The following is a 13,808-nucleotide window of genomic DNA, read 5'->3' on the forward strand; positions in this document are numbered from 1 at the left end:
ATCGACATTGAACGTTATAAACATTATGCGTAATGGACATTTTCAGTAATTAACATGTTATACAAGATACATAAATAGATAACCTTAACGGGTACCGCTTAACAGGACTAGACTACTCATGTTTACCTGAACAATTCGTTAACTTACTAAATCTAATCGTAATGGGTACATACGTAGAAATAAATCTCTACATATCACGAGGTAGATAGTCAAGTAGTATAGTAGATATTTGTAATACATCGATATAAATTATCTATTTATCTAACCACCCATATTTTCCTACAGCCATTTTTTTACTAGAACAACATGGATATCATGGATGCATTCATCTAATGAGATAGATTCAAAACGAACTGAGAATAACTTTGTTTATATATCAATGTACTCTATAAAAATAAGCGGTCGAAAATATGAGTTTGTTAAAATACACAGATCGATGAAATTCGAAATTTAAAAATGCATGTGTTAGTCTAAGAATAGCGGACATTTTTCCAAAATTATTTACTTTTCCATAGAATATTTCAAATATTTTCTTTCGGATTACAAGAGTAACAAAAAAAATATTATAGATATTATGAATACTTTGAATGCTGTATAAAAAGTTTCCAAGAATACGAAATACGTGTTTTCTTTTACTCGAATCCGAACTTAATATCGTGGGTGTACAATCCCTAATATTATCGACCGGCCAAGCCAATTAGAAATATAAAGGGTATGATATTTCTAAATACACTGAAAATACAAAACAGCTTAAGTACACTTACCAGAAATTTTCCAACCTTGTTTCCCAGAAATACTCTACTTAGATACTGACTCAATAACAGGTTGTAGATAAAAAGTTCCCCCGAGGCCATCTGGGTAGAACATTTTTCAACGACATTATACAAATCATTTTTCCAGGCGGAATTAAATATTTTCCTAATTTAAATGAAAACAAAACATTTAACGGTCGTTGAACAGAATTTATTTTTCCCATCCAGCCATATATGTATATATGAGAATTAAATTTACTATAAGTACTATAATTACCGTGATCATCATATTGTATTCTTCTCTACCTGTTGGAGCAGCCGGTTTACAATGATGATGTTTTACAGAGTTTTTATATTTTATTCTAAAACTAGCGCTGGGCTTCTTACATATAGCTATGCCTATTATACAGAAACAATCTAGAAGAAATTCTCTAAGTGTTAGTATATGTAATATGTTGAGTGGTTTAATAGGAAAGTAAGCGGGAAAATATACAGACGACAGCTATATTATTAGAATATATACGTAAATGCAAGTCTAAGTGCGAAGAATAAAAGAAATATAATCTAATTTTGATATTCATTTAAGTGTTAAAATACTCATGTCGCTCCTTAATTAGGTGCTCAATGATTTCTGAAAGGTAAAGGTCGATGGAGTCGAGTTGAGAACTCGTTCGAATACTTTTGTTTCAGGAGTGTTATAAACACTCCTGAAACGAAAGTATTCGAACGACTTCTCTAATAACTACTCCTTTTAATAATATTGAAAAGAAAGTACCTGAAATGAGTTTAGTAACATTGATGACTGACGTCTACTTTTCTATTTTTGTTTAGGGTTATTGTATAGATAGAAGTTTGTAAAATTTTGTTAATAAATCATGTAACACATATATAGAGACACCACAGACAATGTAAAATTGAAAGTTATGCTCAACCTCATCAACCTCCATAAATAGGCACCTACTTTATTATTACGATATAAGTATCGAAAATAAAAATAAATATTAATAAAAAAAATGTATTTATATAGCAATAAAACTAAATTAAACGCAGATTTATTAATACATGCGAATGTTTAATAATTTAAATTACTGCAACAGCATTTATCACCCCTGTCTGAAATCGAAAAGTGAAATATAGGTATCTTTGTTTAAATAACACTGAGTCGTTTTAATATCAACTTTATGTAAATTTACTTTAATTATTTAATCTTTTTTACTACTGTTGTCTTTACCAGCTTATAAATGCATAAAAACGTAGGTACCTCTCCATTTTAGCAACTTTGTTCTTTTGTTTCGAGCAATTTTTCTATTGTTAAACAAAAATGATAAATTATAGTAGGTAGTTGAAATGAGCTAGTTTAATATTATCTAATCCATTGATACTTAAAAAGTGTAATGGTGAGTTTAGGACACCAAATAAAGGAAAGGATATGAATCCATTAAACTCAGTAGAGATCTTTAAACTGCAGCACTGTACAGAATGTGACAAAAGATTTCAAAAATCCGTGCGATTTATAATGTATATCCGTGCGAAAATGTGAATATTTTACGTTATTATGTCACAAGAAATAAAGTAATGTATTTTATGTTATAAATAATATATTTTATAATAAAATATTATTTCATTAACTTTTTACAAACGATCTTATTATCAGGTTAAAAAAAAATACATTTAAGATTGAATAAGAAAAATGTATTTACGTTATTATGTCACAAGAAATAAATTTATTGTTACAATTTAACAATAAATTTGCAAATTTATTGTTAAATTGAACATAAAACAAGTGTGATGTTGGCACGCGTATCTTAATAACCATGTCTGCACGTAATATTATAAATCGCTCGACTACATAATGTAAACAACAACTCCACCAATTTAATGTATCTATTTAATTACTCGCTAGCAACTCGCCCGAACATCGTATGGGTTTTTTTATAGCATAGGTGACAAATAATCTTGCAATTTAACTCATGGTAAGTGATTACCACCACCCAAGGGCACCCTGCAACATCTGCGAAATTGCAAACGCGAGGCCAGCTCATTAGAAGAAATAAGTTCTTTTAAAGGTTTCAATATCGTATCAGTTTAGGAATACCATTGCTTGAAGGTGCTTCCACAAAGTGGTTATGCGTGACAAAAAGTTTCTATAAAAACGCACGGTGGAGGTCCGTTATTCATCCAGATGATCAGGACGATATTTAAGTTTCTGGCGTGTAGTACAAGGTTGTAATTAGGTATTAATCTGAATACTTCCTTAGAACACTCACCGTGATATACGCGGTAGAAAATGCATAGAGATGCAATATCTCGTCGCAAAGCCAATGGGTCGTGTCTGTCACAAAGACGTTGATTATTAATGATTCTGGCTGCTCGGTTCTGAATTATATATTATATATAACTGGATCCAATTATTGTAGTCATCGCTATGTTTTTTAATAGATTTTATAAAACAGCTCATGGTACTCGCTGATAATGTAACTTTCTATAGATAGGAGAATATTTTAAATCTAAATTTAAATAAATTTAAAAAAATATTTTTTTGTATATATATAAAACTATTACAAATCAAATCTTTTCTCTGTATAATATTAGTATAAATAATACTTTTACGATAATTAATATACTATAAATATTCTATATTTATATCTATACTGTCTATTTGTTACATTTTTACTAGTTAATAGATAAATGGATCTTAATAAAATTTAAACCGTGATATTTTTTATTAAGATACTGACTGATTGTAAACGGTTACCAGGCAGGAGTACCTACTAACTGAATTTGTTTCACTAAGGGTGGTCTTATGGTTAAGAGAAAACTCATTTCTTTGTGTAGTTGGAATGACAAACAGGTTGACGACCCACCTGCTGATAACCGGTAAACGTTAGCATATATATAGGAACGGCATCACAGACATCACATTAGGTGTATAAAATAATAGAACTACTGGATATAAGTGATTTGATTATACTAGAATTCTGGGTACGCCCGAGTACAATTTAAAAAAGTATCGATAATCGATTTATTTTGGTTGTATAAATAGGTACTGCGTTAAAAAAAATGTTACATATGTACCTATATCAAACTAAACAAAACAGTTATCTGTACAATACACATAATATAAAAATACTTACAGGTGTTCACTTTCAAAGTTTATAAACATACACAGTCTATTCGTTCATCACTAATCAAACTTATAATAACATATATTAATTGATTAATAGTTCATGATTCTGAACAAAAGTTTAGTTCTTTTCAATATTAATTTAAAATTGTCACTAATATGATACCGATTACACGCTTGCATCAATCCTAGTGAGTGTACAGCACTCGCGGTCGCCACGACTCACTCGCTGGCGATTTCAGCTGCGACTGAAGCCGTTACGTATAATTTCTATTATACTTTATCTCAGGTGAAAACCTCCTACATTATTTGTATTATTTACTCATTATTTTTTTCTCAATAACATACTCGTATAGAATAAATAATTACTGAGGAAAAGTATTATATTGTAAAGGTAGATTTCGTACAAATACATCTGCGTGAATACCTTTGTCTCACCTATTTCAGCCGCCTTGCAGCTTGCATTAAGATGTGTTTCAGTTAAGAGGTCAGACAAGGTTGTGAAATTACTCCGGAATGGCAACGCAGGAGTGATACCACAGGTGCTATATGATCACAAGATTGTCCGTAGTACTATGTAAGCATATATGCCTACCTCATCTGATGGACTCGGTGGTCTAGCGGTTTAGTACGTCGCCTTACTTCCGATGTTCGCTGGTTCGATTCCTCGCACGATACAGACATATATATATATATATATATATATATATATATATATATATATATATATATATGTGTATTCATGAGCACGATTGTTTATATCAGTCATGGTTTTTTCTATATATATTATGTGTGTATTTGTAAAAAAATATATCTAAGTATTTATATCAGTTATCTAGTACCCATAACACTAGCTCTGTTTACTTTGGGAGTAGGGCTGTGTGAATTGTTTAGTGAATGTGATTATTATTATTATTATTATATACGAGAATTACTGCTTACCGTCAGGTTCAATCAACTAAAATATCATTCTGATTATCTGAATGAATGGCTATCCTGCACCGTGCGTTGTTATAGATTTTTTTTTGCCACGCACAACCACATTGTGGAATCACCTTCCAGTAATGCTTTTTCCGAACCGATTCGATATTGAAATGTTCAATAAAAGACCTTATTCCTCGTTTAATAGCCTGCAAAGCAGTTGTAATTCCCCTGGTGGAGCGGGTGCTCTAGGGCGGCGGCATTCACTTACTATCTCCTTGTTATAAAAGAAAAAAAATATTACACTTACATAAAAAATATATATGCCCAAGCTCTAACTAGTTTTGACATTCAGTGTGCAGTGGTCTGCTTAACTTGAATAGTGTAAATGGAATTGTACTATCAGTAATGCAATTTAGTAGGTAGCTTTTAGATAGATTATGTAAATGCTAGGTTGCGCACCGGTTAATCTTTTAGATTGAGTTGTGTAAACGCATCTTTCATCTATGGGGAAAGTAAACAGTCGATTCCCGTGAACGAATAGTTTAAATACGAAATAATCGGTATATTTTGGTAAATCTATTTATTACTCAGGCCCACAGAATAGTTCAAAGATGTTGTAATCATTTGCACCTCAAAGAAATTATTGATATAAAAAATAATTTATTGACCTCCTATTTTTAGAAAATAAATATGTGCCCAAAAATGCACACAAGTTTTTATAATCCATACTTATGTCAATAAAACATATTATGTTATCTGTGGTAAAACTGACTCGTGTTTTTATATGGGTGAAAGGTGGTAACTGTTATTACAATATCAAAAATAATCATCAAAAGCGTTTTTGGTTATTTTTGGAGATGATGTAAAGTAATAAAAAAGCTACAACACTTAAAAAATTTCATCCTTTTGAGATTTTAACCAGTTGATTATTAAATAATAATAACCCAATTCAGACAGCGCGATCTCGTTCCAATGGCTGTGTTAATTTATTATTTCTGTAAACATGTAAAATCATATATTATATTATACATAGAACACACCCAAAGCAATACAAACAATCATACTCATGATTTTATCAAACAACAAACAATTTTGTACCTTGCGAGAAATCCAATCCGCGTCCATCGAAATTAAAGCATGTAAGAACTAAACCGCTAAACTATATACAATAACAAAAGGTAGTTTTACAAACTAAGATCATTAATGCTCAATAAAACGGTACACAATTTAGCTTTCAATTTTGATTTTTTACCTATAAATATAAAGTAATAGTATAGCTGAAGGAATGCACAAGTATTGGGAAAGAAAAAATGAACAGATATCACGAGTACCTAATGATGTACTTATACCTACCTAAAATATAAATATAAAATAGTTATCTAATATACCTATAAGAACTGCAATGTCCACACAATTTTGAAATAGTTCAATCAAAAATTAAATTAAATCCCTAATTATCTATTTAAAGTTGTAATATATTATTATTTTGTTTATTAATTTTGTTTGCATATTCAGTTTTTTCCGCTACCAGGTGTGATTAAACATTCTTATGGAGTCATTACTCCGATGTTTTTTCAAATTGGAAAATACGGCAATGTATCATTAACATACACAACTTCATAATTTCAATGAACAGCAGTAGGTAACCAATTTTTCCTGTTGACCGTTTAATATCTCACAAATTATGTAATTTCGTCAATTAGACTAAATAACTGATTCTTATTAAAATAAATACTTTAAATATTGGAATAAAACTTAATTAATTTTCTAGAAATTTAGTATTACATCTTGTGCAGCTAAGGATTTATTTACTAGTAGATAGAACTGTAATGTAAATCATGAATTAATAATGAAGTAAATTAATAAACCTGTTAATTCATTATTTAATATTAATGAATAAGCTTAAATATATATCGTCCCGTTATTTATCACTACAAATAAATTTCAGTTAATAAAATGATCTACAATTTATAGACGTAATATACACATTATTAATATACATATGTATATTTTGGTGGTGAAAAAACAATCTATTAATAATATAAGCATAATGTTAATAATGGGCAGCTTATTGCACAAAAACATGTTATCGTGTAACAGTAACCCACGGGGAAACAATATTTATATATTCCTGGAAAAACATATGTATATGTATTAGTGTAAGAAAAACAAAAGATAAGATACACTGCAACAATTTTCCCGATTACGTTGGAGACAAAAGCGCCGCCCGCCACAGATCCGCTGCCACTGGAAAATCACACCTTAGGTTGAAGGCTTCATTGAAAACATTACATCAACATCCTATTATCTCTATTTTTTTTTACAATTAAATATTATATTATATTAAGGTATAGATTACAATAATCCAGTCTTTAAAAAAACTCCACACTAACTACTACTAACTGATCATTTTATATGCATCGCTTTAAATAGTAGTAATGTAATGCCCATATTTAAAAATCTCGTTATTTATGTCACTTCTTTGTGAACCCTTTTGGTAATTATACACACCTACACAGTTATCACCGATTTTTAATCAAACTTTTTAATTACAGTCAGATATATATATATATGTACCTACCCAAATCTATATAATATTTATATCTCATGATATGAGACCTGAGGTATTTTGTTAAAACGTTACTATCTTCATACGAATACGAAAACGGGAAACTAAGCCGTTTGTTATGTAACTTAACAAATTAGGTAATCCGGTAGTAGCGGTCCCTTTTGCCGGTAATAGTTTTAACGCAAATCTCAAAATGGTTAGAGTAAAATTAGAACAAATGGTCACCGCACACGACACATCTCCGTAATCTAAGGATTTTGTGGGTTTTGCGGATTTTAGAGCCCTCATAGGGGTTGTACACTTACTCTCTCTGTTACCTCCATCCTACCACAATACTGTGAACATGACAAGCACCTAATTCACAAAATTTAAGACATAGTTATATTAAACTTTATCTGTTCTATAAACAAAATCAATCTCAATTTTTATTTATTATTTGCTGATTACTTTGATTTAGGGATATTGTTTATTGCCATCTTTGGGTAATCCAAAATTCCGACAATAATCTAAAACCCTTGCAATATATAATAGCCGATTATAGTAGGTACAAACGACTATTATGATATTGGTATTGCTTAGAACGCTTGCTAATGTTAAATAAGAATAGCTAAATTAAAACTTCAGATATTTATTATTATTTTTAACTATCAATGCCTAGTAACGTAAGTTTAGTTAGTAGTAGTAAGTATAGTAGATACTATAATGAAGATTCGTTGCTTTAAGTACTGTACATTATTTGGAGTAAAGACATAGGCGTAACATTTTGCTCATTACAATGATATAATGAATTGTAAATTGGAGCGACATATGACGCAGAATAAATTACACGGTGCATAGACGCTCATGTGGTACATACTACTTGCAGTGTCTTGGCATAATAAACAGCTAAAGCTGGATTTCACCAATCGTAATGTAAACACGTTCAATGAAACTGGGTTCGCCGTTAACTCGAAAAAAAGAACGACGTTGATCTCATTTTACTAGTCTATGTAAGTCACATCAACGATACACTTACAAAAACCTCACACTAATTGATTTGTGGAATGCAGTTTGATTACAACGTTACCATAATTTCACAAGTTAAGGAATTATATGAAATCTTATAAATTTTGTGCAAAAAATAATTTCCATCGTTTCGATCCTTTGTAATGAACTAAAGTGTAAAGAAACTGTTCATAAATTTTGGTATTAAGTTACACTACACTGAGGTTCATTAATTTTGGGAATAACTTACACTACTCACTGTGAGTCTGAAATTTTCTTAGAATCTGGAACTCTTTATGATAGACAGATTTGGTAAAGGTTTCGAACTCCAAGTTTCGAACACAATTTAATTACACAATAACTTTCTTAATACAGCTCGCAGTACAAAGATCGTCCTACAACACCTAAGGTTAAATTTAAATTCAGCATTTTACACAGTAAAAAACGTAAAGTCGACTATTTAATTGTACAATGTTATTTTGTTAACAACTTCGTTCGACCTGTCGACCTGCAACATTCCTACAACTAGTAAGAAACAATAAAATAGAACCAGGTGCATTTGCAAACTGTGTTAAAACTCGTATAAATCTCGTGCTAACTACAAATTGTGTTTAAATTTTAGAAACCTGAGAGAACATGTACGTTTGTCTACTATTCGATACGTTACTGCTTACAAAACTTTCTTACTGCTTACAAACAAAATCGATTTTAGTTTTGATACCAAAAAATATAATCACAGTATCCGTTGATGACTGAAAACAATAAAAATATTTAAGAATAATAAAATTTAAATGTATAGATCCTGGTTAGTTTAAGTTACAATTCAATCATATATTACGGTAACAACAATTTTTTAAATATAAACACAGGTAAGAGAATAATGAAACATTGTCATGCTCACATATATTATAGGTGCCAGACGAATATGAACTGTAATAATACGTTTCAAGATGCTATATAATTTCTTAAATACCAATTAAGAAGTTTATTAAGTACCTATCTATATATAGATACAGCCTATTATCTTGTTTATTGACAAAGTTATTTGTACGCAGTAAAACGGATCAATTTTGAAAACTACGCCAACTCATTTGCCTGCGAGCCGTTCATCAAGATGATTTACCAACTTACTGCGTACAAAATACTACGCAGATTTGTAATGACCTAGTCGCATGGCATTATCGATGAATTACAAGTGAACACTGGTCCGGAGCGGTCGATCTGTTTGTTTAACGATCGTATTTTTGTCGAAATACCTGGGCATCAATTATGTAACACCGTTGCTAACAACTGTCATTTGTTACAGATTAAAGTCCTCAGTTTTTTATGCAACTTTGAAACTCACCAAACAAATAAATACAATTTATGAAGTTTTGTTCGCAGGAGGCGAGTGAAAAACGATGCATGTTTTTGAGACAGAATAAGCATGGATTTGAAATAGGAAATAGTGGAAGAAGCTGACATACTGCAATAATCCCAAATAACGGCATAAAGGTAAGGCAACGAAGATTTTTATATCAACTGAGTCCACAGAGTTCAAGTTAACAAAGTTAGTTTATCTATTAAAAGAAAAAGGAATGTGTGCTATGACACATCCCTTTTTCTTTTAATGTCTTTTTCATAGTCTATCTGTTGTAGAAGTGAAACTTTAACGAATTAGTCAGTTTCCCTCACAACGCGATAACCTACACCCCGCGCTCCGCATGGCTTCCAATGTCCTCTCTCCGCAGCCACCAGCCCTCCACGCAACGGCATCACTTATTTGTGAACGACAAATCCCAACACAATGTGTACATACTATGGTCTTTGAAGTTCTGTATAGACAGGTTCCGTCAATATATATATATATATATATATATATATATAGAAGTTTTACTTCAAAAACTTTAGTAGCGACTCCCGCACAAAATGTTTGTTTTTTCTTTATGCCTTATTTATAGATATACTCAACTGAAAGGACAATATCTATGGAAAAAAAGGATTCATAATTATCAAAGTGACACATCCGTGTCCGCAGCCATTCATCAAAATATTTTGTACTTAGATTACACAGTACCTACATAATTCGTGAATATCTTATTAACAAGTCGACGGGGCTACTAAATAGACATAATAAAGTCATTCTTTGTAGTAATAAAAGTGTCTAACAATTGGAATTCTCTGTCTAAACGATTAGTTATATAGGTAGTAGATATTATACAAATAAATAAACAACCCTGAACAATTAGCACAGCGCCCGCTAGTTCTAAGGTAAGCAGAGCTTCTATTATGGGTACTAGACAACTGATATAAATATTTAGATTAGTTAGTTATGTATGTATTTACAAGTATATATATACTTGTAAATACATACATAATACCATATACGTATAAAATACCCAGATCATACAAACAATTATACTCATGAATATACATATATATATGCGGATTCGATTCAGACCATCGAAAGTAAAACACTGTGCTAAACAGTTAGACCACCGAGGCCGTCAAATGTACCTACCTACTTAATTAATCATCTCCAAATAGAAAGTGATCGGTTTATTAATTACACAAAAACGACTATAAATTAATATCTTCCTAACAATCAAGAGTACTACCAAAACTGGTGTACTTGCTTAAATCTTTTGGAATAAAAAGGAACTTCGAAGGTTGTGTCATCGGTCAAATGGTAGTGTAAGAACAGCAATTCTGTACACGGGTACAAAAATAAGGATTTTTGGAGCGATTATTTCTATATATTGGCCCCTCATGAAATTCTAGGGTTGTCATGTCATTGTGGTCGACTACGAGCGTTGACATTATTATTTTCAGTTTAAACGTCACTCAATATAATTAAAACCTATGTGCTAATCGTGGCGTCAAAATCACAGTTGGCAACTTTTCGTAATAAAATAAATAAATAGGAAAAGTTAGATTGGGACTCACGCACCGAAGGTTCAGTACAAATGTTGCAAATTATACAAGAATATTGCCAATGACTTTAAAGATGCATACTAACAACAAGTACTAATATACTGCTAAGAGCTTAAAGCAGTGAAACTACAGAATACAGAAGCATGTTAACTTAATCCTATATGAAAGTAATAATAATATGTGTAAATAATCTTTTTAAGTTAAATACTGTTTGTTAGATTAATCTAATGGAATATTGACAATTTCAATTACAAAACTACATTAATCTGTCAATTCTTCATAATTTTTTGTTAATAATTATTTTTGCATGAATCGGTGACAAGCAACTAATAACATGAAACGTCTATTATGAAATTGTTGTATAGCATAATATATGATTGTATTTTGTTCACGGAAATTATATAAGAAATATAGAAACGCATTTAAATTCGCACCCAGTTTTGTAAATGACAACATTTTTGTAATCCGTTCAATCATTTTATTGCGCTTCCTTATCACATGAAAATGGTTGAACGAATTGTAACGTCTTTTTTAATAAGGGCATAACAACTCGAAATATAATGGTGTAAATTTTGTCAAGTTTGTTCAAACAAATTATTATATTGACTAGTACCAGATATCGCCACTCCACAAATTAAGTCACGTAGATGTCTGAACGCGCGAGAGAAGTCGTGTTAAATTACAGTCGTCTGTGGCTGCAAATACAGTTAATCCACGGTATTATCAAACAATTACAAAAGTGATTTATTTTTGTTCTCTCATAAAATAAGAATTCAGGTTGAAGGAAAGATATTAAACATTTCAATAAGTCTTGACGTTTTTATGATGGAAGAAGGCTTTACTTAAATTAAAACGTGGCTTAGCTTAGGTGTAATGAGGTATTTAGAGTTGAATTAACAATACCTACCACATCTGTATTCGTGAGTATGTTTGTTTGTATTATTTTGTAGCAAACATTTACCTATAATTTAAATACCTACATATTTAGAAAAAATATATTAGAGATATATTTAGATAGACGGGCCGGACTCGGCCTCCATCGCCTCCACTCTCGCCGCCTGTTTGGGCGGACGGCACCCTTTGGTGCTTCCCATTCGGTGGTCAGCCTTCGCCGCTGCACAATAGGGGCAGTGCGGCGAGGGGGCGGTGCACGATGCGGCCTTGTGGCCATCTTTGTCCGCAGCGGAAGCACTTGTCCACCCCACTCGAACTTTACCGGCGTCAACCAGCCTCTTCACCACCCCTATTGGACCTCGGACCCAGAATTGGCGGAATTGTCTCCTCCGTGCGTTTCTCTTCCTCTTGGCCTCATTCTGGGCCACGTTCGGAGCCTCCCTTTGAGCGGGCTGGACGAACATGTACCTAGTCTGAGTCCCTCTAACCCAAAACTTGAAGGTGTCATAAAGATATAAGGCCCACTTTAATTATAAACGAATAGGTATTCTCAAGCTCAGGTAACATAAAACCTTTTACGATTTAAAAATCTGTAAAAGCTTTTATGTTTAAAAAATCCCAATAACAATCGAGATTTTTTATAGGCTAAAAATTTTAATGATTCAGCTTATGATGCTGGTTGTAGCACATATGTAATGTAGGTATAAATAATCCTAAAAACAATACGATCGAATTGAGAACGGCATTATTGTTGAGAGTTGATTAAATATAGGTAGTACATTTAGTAAAATTCCCTCTGAGTAAAATGTTCTATTTTCAATATTGAGAACACTTTTCTTCGATGACTTGTTCATTTTACAGACGACTCTAAAATAATTTCACCACGTTTGATGTTGGTTTTTATGAAACAAAAAATTATATTATTAGATACATCCTTAATAATTTTGTTATAGTAGGTACATATATCCGTAATATATTATTACACATTATCCGACAAAATGAACGTTCCAACAAAAATATAAAGATATACTTTACCGGAATGTGGTGTTTGATAGAAGCAAAGATGTTGTAAATATTTTAGATGGTTTGTTTCTTTGAGAGGCCTTCCTCACTCAGTTGTATCTAATCGCGTTAATGTCAAAAACTGAAATAAAACAAGAACCAAGTATTTAATCAAATTGTAAACCTCTTGGGCCTACCTCTACCTCCTCCTGTAAACCTCCTACCTTGTTTCATTTCCTGCTCAACATGATTGCTATAGATTTATAGAGGTTGGTGAAAAGGTGAATGAAATAAATCTTGTCAACGGATCGGTTTTCTTTTTTATTTTCAAGTTTGGTTAAAATTCTATACTAAATATTATTTAATAATATAGTGGAAATGGACATGTTTACCATATGTATGTTAAGAAATATATTTTATTATTAGCAAATCATTGTCTATATAAATAAAGAAACAAAAACTTTGTATCTCTTTTTACGTAAATTGCGTCGGGGGAGGGCGCCGAGGGAAGGGAGGTATATGGGATTTTCGTCGGTTTTTATTGAATACTAGAAGGTAAATAAAGTTATGCTACTTTATTCACGTACAATATGTCAATAGAAGGTACTACAAAAGTGCGTAAATCTCACATCAATTTGAAAAAAGA

Source organism: Achroia grisella, unplaced genomic scaffold (assembly GCF_030625045.1).
Source record: "Achroia grisella isolate CSIRO2021 unplaced genomic scaffold, CSIRO_AGI_Agris_v1 utg906, whole genome shotgun sequence".
Lineage (NCBI taxonomy): Eukaryota > Metazoa > Arthropoda > Insecta > Lepidoptera > Pyralidae > Achroia > Achroia grisella.